The sequence below is a fragment of the Nicotiana tomentosiformis genome, chromosome 10 (assembly GCF_000390325.3).
Source record: "Nicotiana tomentosiformis chromosome 10, ASM39032v3, whole genome shotgun sequence".
Classification (NCBI taxonomy): Eukaryota; Viridiplantae; Streptophyta; class Magnoliopsida; order Solanales; family Solanaceae; genus Nicotiana; species Nicotiana tomentosiformis.
This window is the reverse complement of record NC_090821.1, coordinates 70,328,517-70,344,678: the sequence shown is the minus strand read 5'-3', so window position 1 is coordinate 70,344,678 and position 16,162 is coordinate 70,328,517.

The window sequence follows — 16,162 nt, the reverse complement described above, 5'->3', positions numbered from 1 at the left end:
TTAAGGTTGACAACTAAGAAAGAGATACAATAATTTCAATTAGGGATAAGCAGCAAAAAGATAATCATAGCCTCAATTAAGGATAAACAATTACAAAAGAGATAATTATAACTTCAAATAAAGATAAGCAGTTAGGAGAAAGATAACATGGCAATAGAAGAGATACCAATTTCAGTTAAGGAGGCACAGATGACTCAAATAAGCATCAAGGGCAGATCATGAAGCAATTACTTCTAATTAAAATAGGTAGAGGTGAAACTAGTAATTAAGAGACGTATTCATAACATAATAATTGCATCATCAGTGAATACAAGGACCTAAGAACCTTAAAAGGCCAACTTTTCACAAATAAGTCTGAGCACGTACTCGTCACCTCGCGTACACAGACTATAATTAGCATAGAAGATTCAAATCCTAAGGGGTAGTTCCCCCGCACGAAGTTAGGCAAGATACTTACCTCGAACCAAGTTCAATCAATCGGTAACAATGCCTTTTCCTCGATTATCCAACTCTGAACGGCCTAAATCTAGCCAAACATAATTACATATCATGAATAAAATTACTAGAAACTAATTTAAATAATAAATCTACGACTTTAGCAAAGAATCCAAAATTCGTCCCAAAAAGTCGACCCGGGCCCACGTCTTGAAATCGGGTAAAAGTCACAAAATACGAATACCCAATCAACCACGAGTTCACTCATACCAAAATTATCCAAATCCGATATCAAAATCCGAATCAAAACTCAAAATTTATTTGAAGAACTTTCTAACTTTTTCCCCAAATTTCTCAACCAAATTCCTTAATTAAATGATGAATTCAACTATAGATTAACGGAGTATAACCATAAATGAGGTAAGAATCGTTACCCAAAAGCTTCCTCTGAAAATCTCCCAAATTATCGCCCAAATCCGAGCTCTCAAAGTCCCAAAATGAAAATGAGACCAAACCCTCAAAATTTTCTCTTTTCTGCCCAGCGATCTCGCACCTGCAGACCCATAGTCGCACATGCGACGCTACACCTGCGAAAAATCCATCGCAGGTGTGGACTTAACTTACAAACCCGAGTCTGCTTCTGCGATCAAATGGCCGCACCTGCGAGTGCGCGCCTGCGAACAAACGTTCGCTTATACGGACTGCCCCTCCAGCTCACTCTCCACATCTGCAGAACTTCAAGCGCATCTGCGGGCTCGCGGATGGGGAAATTCCCTCGCACCTGCGACCCCTGGCCATCTCCTCAATCCCGCTTCTGCGCTTGGCCTCTCACACGTGCGTGTCAGCACTTGTGGTCACCCCACCGTATGTGCGATTACACTAGAAGCTTGAAAGCTTCACCAATTACACAAGTCCAAATTTCGATCTGTTAAGCATCCGAAACTTACCTGAGGCCCCCGGGACCTCAACAAAACATACCAACCAGTCCTATAACACCATATGAACTTATTCGAGCCCTCAAATCACATCAAACAACGCTAGAAACATGAATCACCCTCCAATTCAAATTTAATGAACTTGAAACTTCAAATTTCTACAACCGATGCCGAAACCTATCAAACCACGTCCGATTAACCATAAATTTTACGCACAAGTCATATTCAACATTATAGACCTAATCCAACTTCCGGAATCGGATTACAACCCCGATTTCAAAAATTCCACTACCGGTCAAAATCTCCAAAAATTCGACTTTCGCCATTTCAAGCCTAAATGAGCTACAGACCTCCAAAACACAATCCGGGCATGCCCCTAAGTCCAAAATCACCCAACAGAGCTAATGGAACTGATGGAACTCCATTCCGGAGTCGTCTTCATACAGTTCTGACTACAGTCAAAATCTCAAGGCTTAAGCTTCCGTTTTAGGGACTAAGTGTCCCAAATAACTCTGAATCATTCGATAATTGAATTCAACCACGCACGCAAGTCAATACACATAATACGAAGTTGTTTAGGGCCTTATGCCGCCGAACGAGACTTATATTCTCAAAACGACTGGCCGGGTCGTTACATAAAGTGAGAGAAAAAACATAAATAGCGTATTTCATGCCTTATTTCATGCCTCAATTGTAGTATATACCACAAATACTTATTATTCTATAAAATATAAAAGGTAGCAATAGAAAATAATATTTTAAAATAATTTTAGTTTATAATAAATAGGGTGTATACCCTTGCTATAAGAGGTAAAATTTCCTTTTTAATTCCATTTATTTGGGTCACTAGGAGCATTTTAGGTGACTTTGCTGTAATGACCCGGTCGGTCATTTTGAGAATTTAGGTCCTGTTTGGCGGAATAAGGTCTTGAGAAGCTTCGTATTATGTGTATTGAATTACGTGCGTGGTTGAATTCAGTTATCGGATGATTCGAAATGATTTGGGACACTTAGTCCCTAAAATAGAAGCTTAAGTCTTAGGATTTTGACCGTAGTCAGAACTGTGTGAAGACGACTCCGGAACGAAGTTTCATCAGTTCCGTTAGCTCTGTTGGGTGATTTTGGACTTAGGAGCGTGCTCGGAATGTGTTTTGGAGGTCTGTAGCTCATTTAGGCTTGAAATGGTGAAAGTCGAATTTTTGGAGATTTTGACCAAAAATGGACTTTTTTATGATCGGGGTCAGATTCTGATTCTGGAAGTTGGAGTAGGTCCGTAATGTTGAATATGACTTGTGTGCAAAATTTGAGGTCAATCGGACGTGGTTTGATAAGCTTCGGCATCGGTTGTAGAAATTTGAAGTTTCAAGTTCATTAAGTTTGGATTGGAGAGTGATTCGTATTTCTGGCGTTGATTGATGTGATTTGAGGGCTCGACTAAGTCCGTATGGTGATTTAGGACTTGTTGGTATGCTTGGACGGGGTCCCGGGGGCCCCGGGTGTGTTTCAGACGAGTATCAGATGATTTTATAGATTTGAACAGGTCTGGTTCTGGTGTTTTCACACCTGTGACACTTTGGAGCACAAGTGTGGCTCCGCTTGTACGTGAGTTTGGTCGCTTCTGCGATCTCTGAGGTCTGGAAGCTAGCCCGCTTCTGCGTATGTTGGCACGCAGGTGCAAAGGCTGCTTTTGTGGTTAAGCGATCGCATCTACAAAGGAGTCCGCTTCTGCGCTCCTATCATCGCTTCTGCGGCGCCGCTGGTGCGGCTATGTTGTTCGCAGATGCGGACCTGGGCCTGGTAAGTTAAGTTCGCAGATGCGAACGTCTGACCGCAAATGCGATAGCGCAAATGCGCTTAATGGTCCGCAGGTGCGGTCATACCTGGGCAAAATCATATAAGTCGAGGGTTTGGCCATTTTCTTCATATTTTTAGTTTTAGACCTCGATTTTGGGAGCTTCTTTGAGGGTTTTTCAAGAAAATCTATTGGGTAAGTGTTCTTCACCTAGAATTTATTATATTCCATGATTTTATCTTTATTTGTATCATTTAATTTGTATTTTTAGTTAAGGAAAATGGAGGTTTTTGAAGAACAAAGTCAAAATGAAAAATCATTATTTGAGGGACGAAATGGTATCAGAATTTGATAATTTTAGTATGGTTGAACTCGTATCAGAATGTGTGTTCGGGTTTTATAAAATTTGTCGGGTTTCGAGGTGCGGGCCCGGGGGTCGACTTTTGGGTCGATTTTTAGATTTTGATAAAGATTGAGGCTTTATGATCCGTAATAGTTTCTTATGAGTTTTATTTGTGCTTTGAAGTTATTTTGGTTAGATTTGAGCCGCCCGGAGGTCATTTCACCTGAGAAGTTTATTTTAGAGTATCGGTCAGTCTTCTTTGAAGTAAGTATCTTGCCTAACTTTGTGTGGGGGAACTACCCCTTAGGATTTTAGTCTTCTATGCTAATTGTAATCCGTGTACGCGAGGTGACGAATACGTGCTCGGACTTATTTGTGGAAAGTTGGGCTTTTAGGGTTCTTAGGTCCTTGTATTCACTGATTATGCAGTTGTTATGTTATGAATACGTCTCTAAATTACTAGTTTCACCTCTACCTGCTTTAATTAGAATTAATTACTTCATGATCCTCCCTTGATGCTTATTTGAGTCATTTGTGCCTTAACTGAAATTGTTATCTCTTCTATTGTCATGTTATCTTTCTCCTAACTGCTTATATTTATTTGAAGTTATAATTATCTCTTTTGTAATTGTTCATCCTTAATTGAGGCTATGATTATCTTTCTGCTGCTTATCCCTAATTAAATTTGTTGTATCTCTTTCTTAATTGCCAACCTTAAAAGAAGATAGATATCATATATTTTAGTTGATTTGTCCTTATTTGGAATTATTCGCCTTGTGGTAGCTCCCTCGTTATCGAACTGTACATTGTGGACCGTTGTTACATAATATTTCCTTTCTTGTTGAGCTATTCTTATTATGACTAGCATTATCTATTGTGGCCACTCCTAGTGAATTAATATTTTCGTTCCTTTGAGTTCTGGAATTTCTGAGTTGATTTATTTATCGTACCTTTGTATTAGAATGTTGTCGTACTTTGGGACTACGAGGTGGTACCTCGGGAGATCCCCCTGTCTTGCATATTTACTTTTGGGACTACGAGGCGGTACCTCGGGAGATCCCTTGTTGAGCATTTACTTTTGGGACTACGAGACGGTATCTCTGGAGTGCCTTTTGTTGACATCTCTTTGTTATGGGGTTGCACAAGGTTTCTGTCGTGCTATTGTTACTAGTGATATTTGCACATGCGGCGTGACAAGGTGGAATATATATATATATATATATATATATATATATATATATATATATATGTGTGTGTGTGTGTGTGTGTGTGTGTGGTGGGGGAGGGTTGCGCATCTGGCGAGACAAGGTGGGAACATTGTTATGCACGTGTGGCGAGACAAGGCGGGCATTCACTTTACTATTGCACACGTGGCGAGACAAGGTGGGCTAAGTCAGGGATTGATTTGTGATGGCCTGGGGCCATTCTTGTTGTTGATATTTATGTAGTGGTACACTTACATGTGATAACCTTATCTTGTGGAAGGTGTGAGAAAACATTCTACGTGTTGTCCGTTCTTTTCCTTATGCTCACTAACTGGTATGAACTATGTTAGGACATTTGCACAAGCATACACGTAGTTAAGCACTCTTATTGGATAAGAGGTTTTTTGATATTGTTGAGTGCAAATGCACACCCTTGCTCACTTGCCTTCTATGTGAGAATGGCTCTATTTGGCACGCGAGTCGTCAGTGCGGTTATGACGTGTAATGAGGGCACATGATACCAAGTGTTTGGGTTTAGGTATTGAGACTCGTGAGTTGTGATTTGTCCGAGGTTCGGTACCTCGTGGAGTTTGTTGACTAAAACCTGATGTGAAAGCGGTTGTTGTTGCTGAGTTATTATTTGTTCTTGCTGTATCTGTGATTTCGGATTTAGGTTGTGTTTACGTTCACCCTTCTGTGTCATTATTATCGTATTCCGCTGATACTTGTTGTTGTCCTTTCCTATTGCAATTACTGTATTATTAGTCATATCACATAGTCTTTATATAGATATTATACTCTGTTGTTTCTATACTTATACTTTGTTCAGGTCATTTAGTCCAGTAGGTGTCTTGACTGTTCCTCGTCACTACTCCACTGAGGTTAGTCTTGATACTTGTTGGGTACCGCCGTGGTGTATTCATACTACACTTCTGTATATTTTTGTGCAGATCCAGGTATTTCGAAGTCAGTTTATCATTAGCTAGCTGTGCGGATTGTTGCTGTGGAGACTCAAGGTAAACCTGTTGCTGCGTTCGCAGGCTTCGGAGTCACCTTCTGATTTGTATTCATACTGTTACTTTACTTCAAACAGTTGTATTTAGAAGAATTGTAGCAAACTCTATAGAGCTTATGACTTGTACTACCGGTTTTGGAAATTATAAATTTTATAGAGATTTTTATTTCAAAAATAACTTTTTTTTAATTTAACATTAAATTACCGACCGAATTCGGTCGAAAAGGTCTTGGTCAAACGGTTCAAAGGCCAATTAAACTTACCAACCGAAATTTCCGACCGAAGTCGGTCGGAAATTTTTAATTTAGATCTAGCCCAGACGGGATTTTTTCCATTTCGCCTCTTTTCTCTATCTCTCTTCCATCTCTCCTTTTCTCTTCCCCACTGTCGCGATTCTCCCAAATCCCCACCAAAAATCAACTCCTATCTCCCTCCTCACCCAAAAATAAAGCACCTAGAAGTCTCCCTCCCTTCCCCCGCCACTGTTCCGCCGTCCCCACTGCGTTCCGCCACCCAAAATCAAACCCTCTATCCTAGCATTTTAAGATTAGTTATATATATATATATATTTCAATTTAAGTCATTTTAATTATTTTAATTGTATAAATTAGGGTTTAGTTAATATTTAATTAAATTTAGTTGTATAATTGTGAGTTGACTTGTCATTGAACCTTTAAAATATTTCGTGTGTTATCATTTATCTTTTAGGATTGTTCATATTAGAAGAGTTTATATTTGTACTCTAGCCCCTCTTTGTGAATTGATATTTTGTGTAATTTGGGATTTTTACATTTTGGAAGACCTAGATACATGTCTTAGGTGCTAATAGCATTTCAAGGTTAGTTATTTATATTTTTTAATTTATGTAATTTTAATTGTATAAATTAGGGTTTAGTTAACGTTTAATTAAATTTAGTTGTATAATTGTGAGTTGATATAAATTAGGGATTGTTCATATTGGAAGAGTTCATATTAGAGGTCTTTAGAATCTTATTATAATGTTTTAGCGTGTGATATTTAGGGATACATGTGAACTTTCAAATTACTTCTTACAATTATTTAGGGATATATGTGAACTTTTAAATTAATATAACATGCAATTTATTTGTTCTATGTGTAAATAAAATATCGTAGTTGGAAAATTAGGCTTAACTAATTATGCTAGACTAATTGAGTGTGCTAACAAATTATAATTGAATGAGTTAGTCTAATTGAATGGCTTAACTAATTCAATATTCTAGTAAGTAAATGTTGTACTTTGTAACTAAAATTTATTATGTAACTTAGTTCTATAAATTAATTTGAATTATGATTAATATAACATGTAATTTGTTTGTTCTTTGTGTAGATGGAATATCGTAGTTGGATGTATAATAGGAATTATCCTAATCGTCGGTTTTTTAGGGAGGAATTAATAGAAGGGATTAAGAAATTTATTAGGCATGCAATGTCACTTAAACCGTTTCGGATTGGAGAGATGATTAGGTGTCCTTGTACGAAGTGCAAGTGTTTGTATTTTTTGGGTTCGGAAGATGTTACGACTCATCTTTATAGAAAGGGGTTTATGGATAATTATTTTGTGTGGACTAGTCATGGAGAGGTTGATGGTACTGATGGTGTATTTCATAACGTAGTTGTTGGTGAAAGTAGTAGGTCGGTGGAAGTGGTTTGACCCAACACCTAGAAGAGGTAAGTATCTTGCCTAACCTTGAGTGGGGAAAATTACTCCTTAGGCATTGAGTCGTATGTGCCATTAGTGTAATGTGAAAGCCGTGTACGCAAGGTAACGACTACGTATTCGGGCTTATATGTGCAAATTTTATTGGTTTAAAGTTTTAGATATTTTATGTATTAAATTAGAAATTGTTGGCACTTATTAAATCCTTTATTTGTCATGCCTCATTCCTTGTTTGCCGAATTTGTTTTTATATGATAATTCGGTGTTATTGTCACTTGACTTTTATGTGGATTTTGTGTTATGTTGAGTTGCCATTTCATGGAAATAATTTCATTAAGGATTTTTCATCTGCAAATAATTAATTAATTAAATTTGAAAAGAGGTATTAATCTATTTACCAAGAATATGGATTAATCTACTTACCTTCCGATGCAAGTGGTTTGACCCAACACCTAGAAGAGGTACAAATGTACACTTGCAGTACAACATAATTGAGGTTATTAAAAAGAGGGAGTATAATCGCTATGATCCTTTTATAATTGCAGAAAAAGTTAGACAAGTGTATTATGCTCCATACCCATTGCGGAGGGATAAGGCTGATTGGTTGATTGTAATCAAAACTAAGCATTTTGGTAGGGTGGAAGTTGAAAATGTGCTAGATGTTGCTTACCAAAATGATACCTCAAGTGTTAACCAAATGGTGGATGATTAGTTAGAAAATGACTTGGAGCATCCTCAACGCATATTAGAAGAAGTTGATATGGAGGAAATAACAATCATAGAAAATTAGGACGAAGAATCACCTAATGAAAATGAAATAAGTGAAGGGGAAGAATTTTCGGACGAGGAAGGATACTTCGAAGACGACTAGCATGTTAATGTTTTCAAGCGCTCTCAACTTATATAGATTTATATTCTCAATTCTAACATTTTCTTTAATTTATGCAGATGACCGGTAGGGGTCGAGGTAGGTCTAGGAAGGATAAGAGGCATATTGACCATGATGATGATGCTACATCCTCGCTTCCTTCTACTCCACACTTGCATCCCTCCGCTGCTGATGGCCGGCAACAATCTTCTAGCCACACATCTTTTCCACCACATCCATCTACTCATAAGACTACCTATCATTTGCCCTCCCAGCAGTATTCTTACCATTCTGCACCATAGGGCTATACACCTCTTCCTCCACAAGATCCTTGTCACGATCCAAAATCTCACCTATCGTGATGGAGCCTATCTCAATACTAGGCAAGCTGAAAATCTCAATAAACCACCATATCATTTTAATTTGAAAACATAATAATTAAATTCAGCGGAAGAAAACTCACAAATACAAATATAACACTCCCAAAACCCGGTGTCACTGAGTACATGAGCATTTAAATGAATACAAAGTCTGACTGATAAAATCACTGTCTGAAATATATAACATTACAATAACTAAATAGGAGGGGAATCAAGTTTGCGGACGTCAAGCGGCTACCTTGATAGTCTCAAACAGAAATAGCTCCGAAGTCTAGCAGCCGTCATATCCGGGAGCACCTGGATCTGCACACGAGATACAGAGTGTAGTATGAGTACAACCAACTCACTTCTGCGACGCCGCTGGTGCGGCTATGTTGTCCGCAGATGCGGACCTGGGCCTGGTAAGTTAAGTTCACAGATGCGAACGTCTGACCGCAAATGCGATAGTGCAGATACGCTTAATGGTCCGCAGGTGCGGTCATACCTGGGCAAAATCATATAGGTCGAGGGAGTTCCTTCCATATAATCCCTCGAAGTACTTCGCTCACCTTCGAAGAGTGAAAGGATCATTCAAAGCAAACTAAAGGCATAGGGCAAAGGAGCTTAGAAGGGCATTTTCTTCATATTTTGAGTTTTAGACCTCGGTTTTGGGAGCTTCTTTGAGGGGTTTTCAAGCAAATCGATTGGGTAACTGTTCTTCACCTATAATTTATTATATTCCATTATTTTTATCTTTATTTTTATCATTTAATTTATATTTTTAGTTGAGAAAAATGGAGGGTTTTGAAGAACAAATTCAAAATGAAAAATCATGATTTGAGGGACCAAATGGTATCGGAATTTGATAATTTTAGTATGGTTGAACTCGTATCGGAATGGGTGTTCGGGTTTTGTGAAATTTGTTGGGTTTCAAGGTGCGGGCCCGGGGGTTGATTTTTAGATTTTGATAAAGATTGAGGCTTTATGATCCGGAATAGTTTCTTATGAGTTTTATTTGTGCCTCGAAGTTATTTTGGTTAGATTTGAGCCTCCCGGAGGTCATTTCACCCGAGAATTTTATTTTAGAGTATCGGTCTGTCTTCTTTGAGGTAAGTATCTTGCCTAACTTCGTGTGGGAGAACTATCCCTTAGGATTTGAGTCTTCTATGCTAATTGTAGTCTGTGTACGCGAGGTGACGAGTACGTGCTCGGACTTATTTGTGGAAAGTTAGCCTTTTAGGGTTCTTAGGTTTTTATATTCATTGATTATGCAGTTGTTATGTTATGAATACGTCTCTTAATTCTAATTAAAGCAGGTAGAGGTGAAACTAGTAATTAAAAGACGTATTCATAACATAACAACTGCATAATTAGTTAATACAAGGACCTAAGAACCCTAAAAGGCCAACTTTCCACAAACAAGTCCGAGCACGTACTCGTCACCTCGTGTACACGGACTACAATTAGCATAGAAGACTCAAATCCTAGGGGTAGTTCCCCCACACGAAGTTAGGCAAGATACTTACCTCAAAGAAGACATACCGATACTCTAAAATGAACTTCTCGGGTGAAATGACCTCCAGGCGGATCAAATCTAACCAAAATAACTTCAAAGCACAAATAAAACTCATAAGAAACTATTCCGGATCATAAAGCCTCAATCTTTATCAAAATCTAAAAATCAACCCAAAAGTCGATCCCTCGGGCCCGCACCTCGGAACCCGACAAATTTTACAAAACCCGAACACCCATTCCGATACGAGTTCAACCATACTAAAATTATCAAATTTTGATACCATTTCATCCCTCAAATCATGATTTTTCATTTTGGAATTTTTTTCAAAAACATCCATTTTCCTCAACTCAAAACACAATTTAAATGATAAAAATGAAGATAAAATCATGAAATATATTAAAATTATAGGTGAATAACACTTACCCATTCGTTTTTCTTGGAAAACCCACAAGGAAGCTCCCAAAACCGAAGTCTAAAACTCAAAATATGAAGAAAATAGCCAAACCCTCGACTTAAATGATTCTGCTAGGATTTCCGCATCTCCGGACAAGGAGGGGCACCTGCGCACCAGCGTTACAGCAGAAGCGCAAGGGGGAAACGCAGAAGCGAGCTTTTTCGCAGGTGCGACCGCTGGACCGCAAAAGCGGCCTTCGCACCTGCGTGCCGACCTCCGCAGAAGAGAGCGAGCCTCCAGGCCATCATGAGCGCAGAAGCAACCAGGATCACGCAGAAGCGGAGCCGCACCTGCGCTCCAAAGCGTCGCAGGTGCGAAAACACCAGAACCAGACTTGTTCAAAACCATGAAAAATATTCGAAACTCGTCCGAAACACACCCGGGCCCCCCGGGACCCCGTCCAAGCATACCAACAAGTTCCATACCCTAATACGGACTCGTTCGAGGTGTAAAATCACATCAAATAACGTCAAAACTATGAATCACCCTCCAATCCAAACTTAATAAACTTGAAATTTTAAATTTCTACAACCGATGCCGAAACCTATTAAACCACATCCGATTGACCTCAAATTTTGCACATAAGTCATATGCAGCATTACGGACCTACTACAACTTTCGGAATCGGAATCCGACCCTGATATCAAAAAGTCCACTTCCGGTCAAAATCTCCAAAAAGTCGACTTTTCCCATTTCAAGCCTAAATCAGCTACGGACTTCAAATGCATAGTCCGGACATGCTCCTAAGTCCAAAATCACCCAACGGAGCTAACGGAATTGACAAAACTCCATTCCGTAGTCGTTTTCACACAGTTCCGACTACAGTCAAAATCTTAAGGCTTAAGCTTTAATTTTAGGGACTACGTGTCCCAAATCACTCCGAATCATCCGGTAATTGAATTCAACCACCCACGCAAGTCAATACACATAATACGAAGTTTCTCAGGGCCTTATGCCACCGAAAGAGACTTAAATTCTCAAAACGACCGGTCGGGTCGTTATATCCTTCCCCTCTTAAACAAACGTTCGTCCTCGAACGTGCCAAAAATTACCTTAAAGTCTTCAAATCACTGAAAGCACATATCCAGCATACACCCGTGGGTGACCTCACGTCACCCCAATCTACATAAGTCTGATGACACCATCTCCACTGTAATTTATCCTTTCTACCAACACCGATAAGCCTTAGAGTCAAAATTCTCACCTTACATTCATCTCCAAAAGACCCGATTCTAAATCCACACCCGGTATCAGTCTCAGTCGGCTGCAACAACTCATGCCTACACCCCCAAGGTATGACTACTCAACATGACATGCCACACATAGGCCCATAATAACATTTCTGATCGCAATAGCTGTCTGTAATCAAAATCAGCACCGACAATTAGCCTCATATCCGTTAGAACCCTGTTTCAAACCTCCAAAACACTGACAACGATGCAAGAAACATGAATACCTATTAACTATACACCCGAATCAACAATTCACAACTAACACCACCGGGCACACACCCCACACACACCCAAGAATCATACTCCTAATCAACCATCTTCTACCCAAATCTGAAATTGAAAAACTAGGGTATGAAACCTTACCTCTTAGATGAAGAACTTGAGAGATTTCTTGTTGGATTTCAAGGCTTGAGCAAGATTTGATGAACAAGACACTTGAGCTTCTTCCTCTATCTAGAACACTCTCATTTCTCTCTAACAATATCATGTTTTAGCTCAGAAATGACTTAACCCCTCTCCCTACCCGGCCCTGGGGGTATTAAATGAGCTCCTATGTGCGTGGCCGCGCACCTGAGGCAGAAAGTCTCAAATATGCGCGCCCGCGCATCTGGGCGCGCATATGATACGTGTCCAGTAAAATGGCCATATCTTTCTGTATACATATCCAAATGACAAACGGTTTGATGCGTTAGAAACTAGACTCAAAGGGATTTAATTTTATAGGTTATACACCATATAACTATTCATATCTTGAGAGTTATACGCGTTCGAAGTTAGATCTTGTGTAAATTTACTTGAAACTTTATCCCATCATATAATTTTCAACTTAACTTAGCCTTAGGGATCTTATTAGACCCCAAACCATTCTTAATGCACCTCATACATATATTATCATGATCAATTCATATCATTCAAATTATGTCACGACCTAAAATTTCCACCTTCGGACCGTGATGGCGCCTAATATTTCACTTGCTATGCAAGCCAACCTTAGAATAATATTATCCATTTTAAAATAATTTTTAAATTTATTAATATCAAAGAAACAAATGCGGAAGCAAAGTATGAAATGTAGTGAAAAATATATAATAATAACAGTGTCTAAATACTATCCCAGAACTAGTGTCACAAGTGCACGAGCTTCTAGAATAATACAAATAAAGGTCTAAATAAAATAAAGTTGTCTAGAAACAAACACACAGCTAAAGAAGAGTAGACGGAAAGTTCAGAACTGCGGATGCCGTGCAGTTATACCTCAAGTCTCCTCTGGTAGCTGAAATCCGAGCAAGTCTATGGTGCGCCACTGGGACCAACTCCGAAATCTGCACAAGAAGTGCAAAGTGTAGTATCAGTACAACCGACCCTATGTACTGGTAAGTGTTGAGCCTAACCTCGATGAAGTAGTGACGAGGCTAAGGCGAGTCACTTACATTAACCTGTACGCAATATTAGTAAAAATAACAAATAATAAAATTAAATCAGGTAACTCATTTATAATAGTTGAATCCAACTCAGCAGTCATAACCAATTATTATTTCAATCAATTTTCGTTGCAGCTTGCAAAACTCTCTCACAATATATTCATTTTCAATCCTCCAATATTTATTTTAATCAACTATATATATAGATTTTTAAATAAGTCTGTTGCGGCGTGCAATTCGATCCCCCAATATGGACTTTTTAATAAGTCTGTTGCGGCGTGCAATCCGATCCCCCAATATGTTTATTTCAATCAATTCTGTTGCAGCATGCAATCCGATCCCCCAATATATTCATTTCAATCAATTCTGTTGCGGCGTGCAACTCGTTCCTCCAATATATTCATTTCAATCAATTTTGTTGCGGCGTGTAACCCGTTCCTCCAATATATTCATTTCAATCAATTCTTATAAAAGAAATTTCCCCAATAAATGCAACAATTAATATGAAATTATAAGACAACAAGCATACAATAATTATGATTTAATTATGAAAATAACAATGACAAATAGCAATTTATTATGAAAATCAAGGAGAAAATAGGCATTTTAATGTTTAGTATGCTAAATGTCAAATAACAATTAAGGCACATAAATCAAATAGGACGTAACAATTATTGCAGGAATTCAAGAATTAATACTTGACAAAGAATATGAGAGAAATAATTATTATAACAATTAATTAGTGTTTTAGAACAATTTATTATTTTTAAATAATTATGGAAACAATTAATTTGACGACGTATAGACACTCGTCACCTCGCCTATACGTCGTTCACATGCATTTCACATAAAAAATAATTTAAGGATTTTATTTACTCAAGTCAAGGTTAACCACGACACTTACTTCGCTTTGCAAATTCCAATCAATTACTTGACCACAACTTTTTCTTTTAAAATTGTCTCCAAAAGCTTCAAATCTATTCATAAATAATTTAATATACTCAATACGAATCATAGGAATTAATTCCATATGAATTTACTAATTTTCCGGATAAAATCCGAAATTCATTAAAATATTCGACAGTGGGACCTACGTCTCAAATCTAGGAAAAACATACGAAATTCGAACACCCGTTCCGCTACGAGTCCAACCATATAAAAATTATTCAATTCCGATGTTGACCCTCAAATCTTAAATTTTTATTTTTGGAAGATTTTATAAAAAAATCTGATTTTCCTTCCATAAATTCACGGATTCATGATGTAAATGAGTATGGAATCATGAAATATAATCAATAGAGTATAAGGAACACTTACCCCAATATTTTTCCGTGCAAATCGCCCGAAAATCGTCTTACCCAAGCTCAAAAATGGAAAAGGGTTGAAAATGGGACGAATCCCATTTTTCAGAACTTAAATTCTGTTTCTAGAATTTTTTACCCTTCGCGAACGCGGTCAGTGCCTCGCGTTCGCGAAGCACAAATTTCTGTTGACCAATTTTACTCTTCACGAACGCGAGGGACACTTTGCGAATGTGAAGCTTGCATGGCTTGGCGTTCGCGAACGCGATATGCCCTTCGCAAACGCGAAGGCGATTCTCCTGGTTAGCCTCTTTCCATTTGCGAATGCGAGGCTTCGATCGCGAACGCGAAGCTTTTCACCTCAAGCCTTCGCGAACACGTTCACTCTGTCGCGAACGCGAAGCACAAACGTTCCAGCCCCAATTTACTCTTCGCGTTCGCGAGAGTGCCTTCGCGAACGCGAAGAAGAACACACCAGAAATCTGAAGTTTGCAGAAAACCAGATTTCCTACGTCCGAAATCATCCTGTAGCCTTTCCGAAACTCACCCTAGCCCTCGGGGCTCATACGAACTTGCTCGCGCGATCAAATCGCCAAACTAACACCTAGAACTACGAATCGGATACCAAATCAAAGAAAATTTTCAAGAAAACTTTAAAACTTATATTTTTACAACCGGACGTCCGAATCACGTCAAATCAACTCTGTTTATCACCAAATTTAGCAGACAAGTCATATATATTATAGTGTAACTATACCGGGCTCCGAAACTAAAATACGGACCCGGTGTCAATAAAACCAACATCAGTAATTTCTTAAAAATCATTAAGGTTTCAAGCTTTTAATTTTTCATCAAAATTTTATATCTCGGGTTAGGGACCTCGGAATTCGATTCCGAGCATACGCCCAAATCCCAAATCACGATACGGACCTACCGGAACTGTCAAAACACTGATCTGAGTCTGTTTTCTCAAAATGTTGACCAAAGTCAACTCAAATGAGTTTTAAAGCTTTATTTCACATTTTAATCTATTTTTCACATAACAACTTTCCGAAAAATTATACGGACTGCGCACGCAAGTCGAGGAGTGATAAATAGTACTTTTCGAAGTCTTAGAACACAGAATTAATTATCAAATTTAAAGATGACATTTTAGGTCATCTCAAATTACCAGTCTTGTTCATACCCGAATTGATATAATTAGCACCTGTCAATCTTCTTAATGGTTTTAAAATATTTAGAAATATTTCGGGGTGTTACAATCCTGCATATAGTTATATGGGTCCATCGAGTCAGCAGTCACAGGGCCATGTGGTGATACGCCTGTCATCTGCTCCATTTGCTTCATCACCGGTTGGATCGCATCCATCTAGATTTCAGCCAGTCGGATCGCAACAGTGATCTGGATAGCATCAGGGGTCTAGATCGCAGCAAGGTTGTGGATCACAGCCATCTTCATCAGCGACCCTGTCTCCCTCTCCATAGAGTTTGTCTCCTAGCATTTCTAGACTTCGCCTTTAGAATAGTAGCACTGAGCCAGATACCCCCCCTTCTACGCACGCTTCAGATTCATCGGAGGATGATGATCCAGAGGAAGTGCGGTATGAT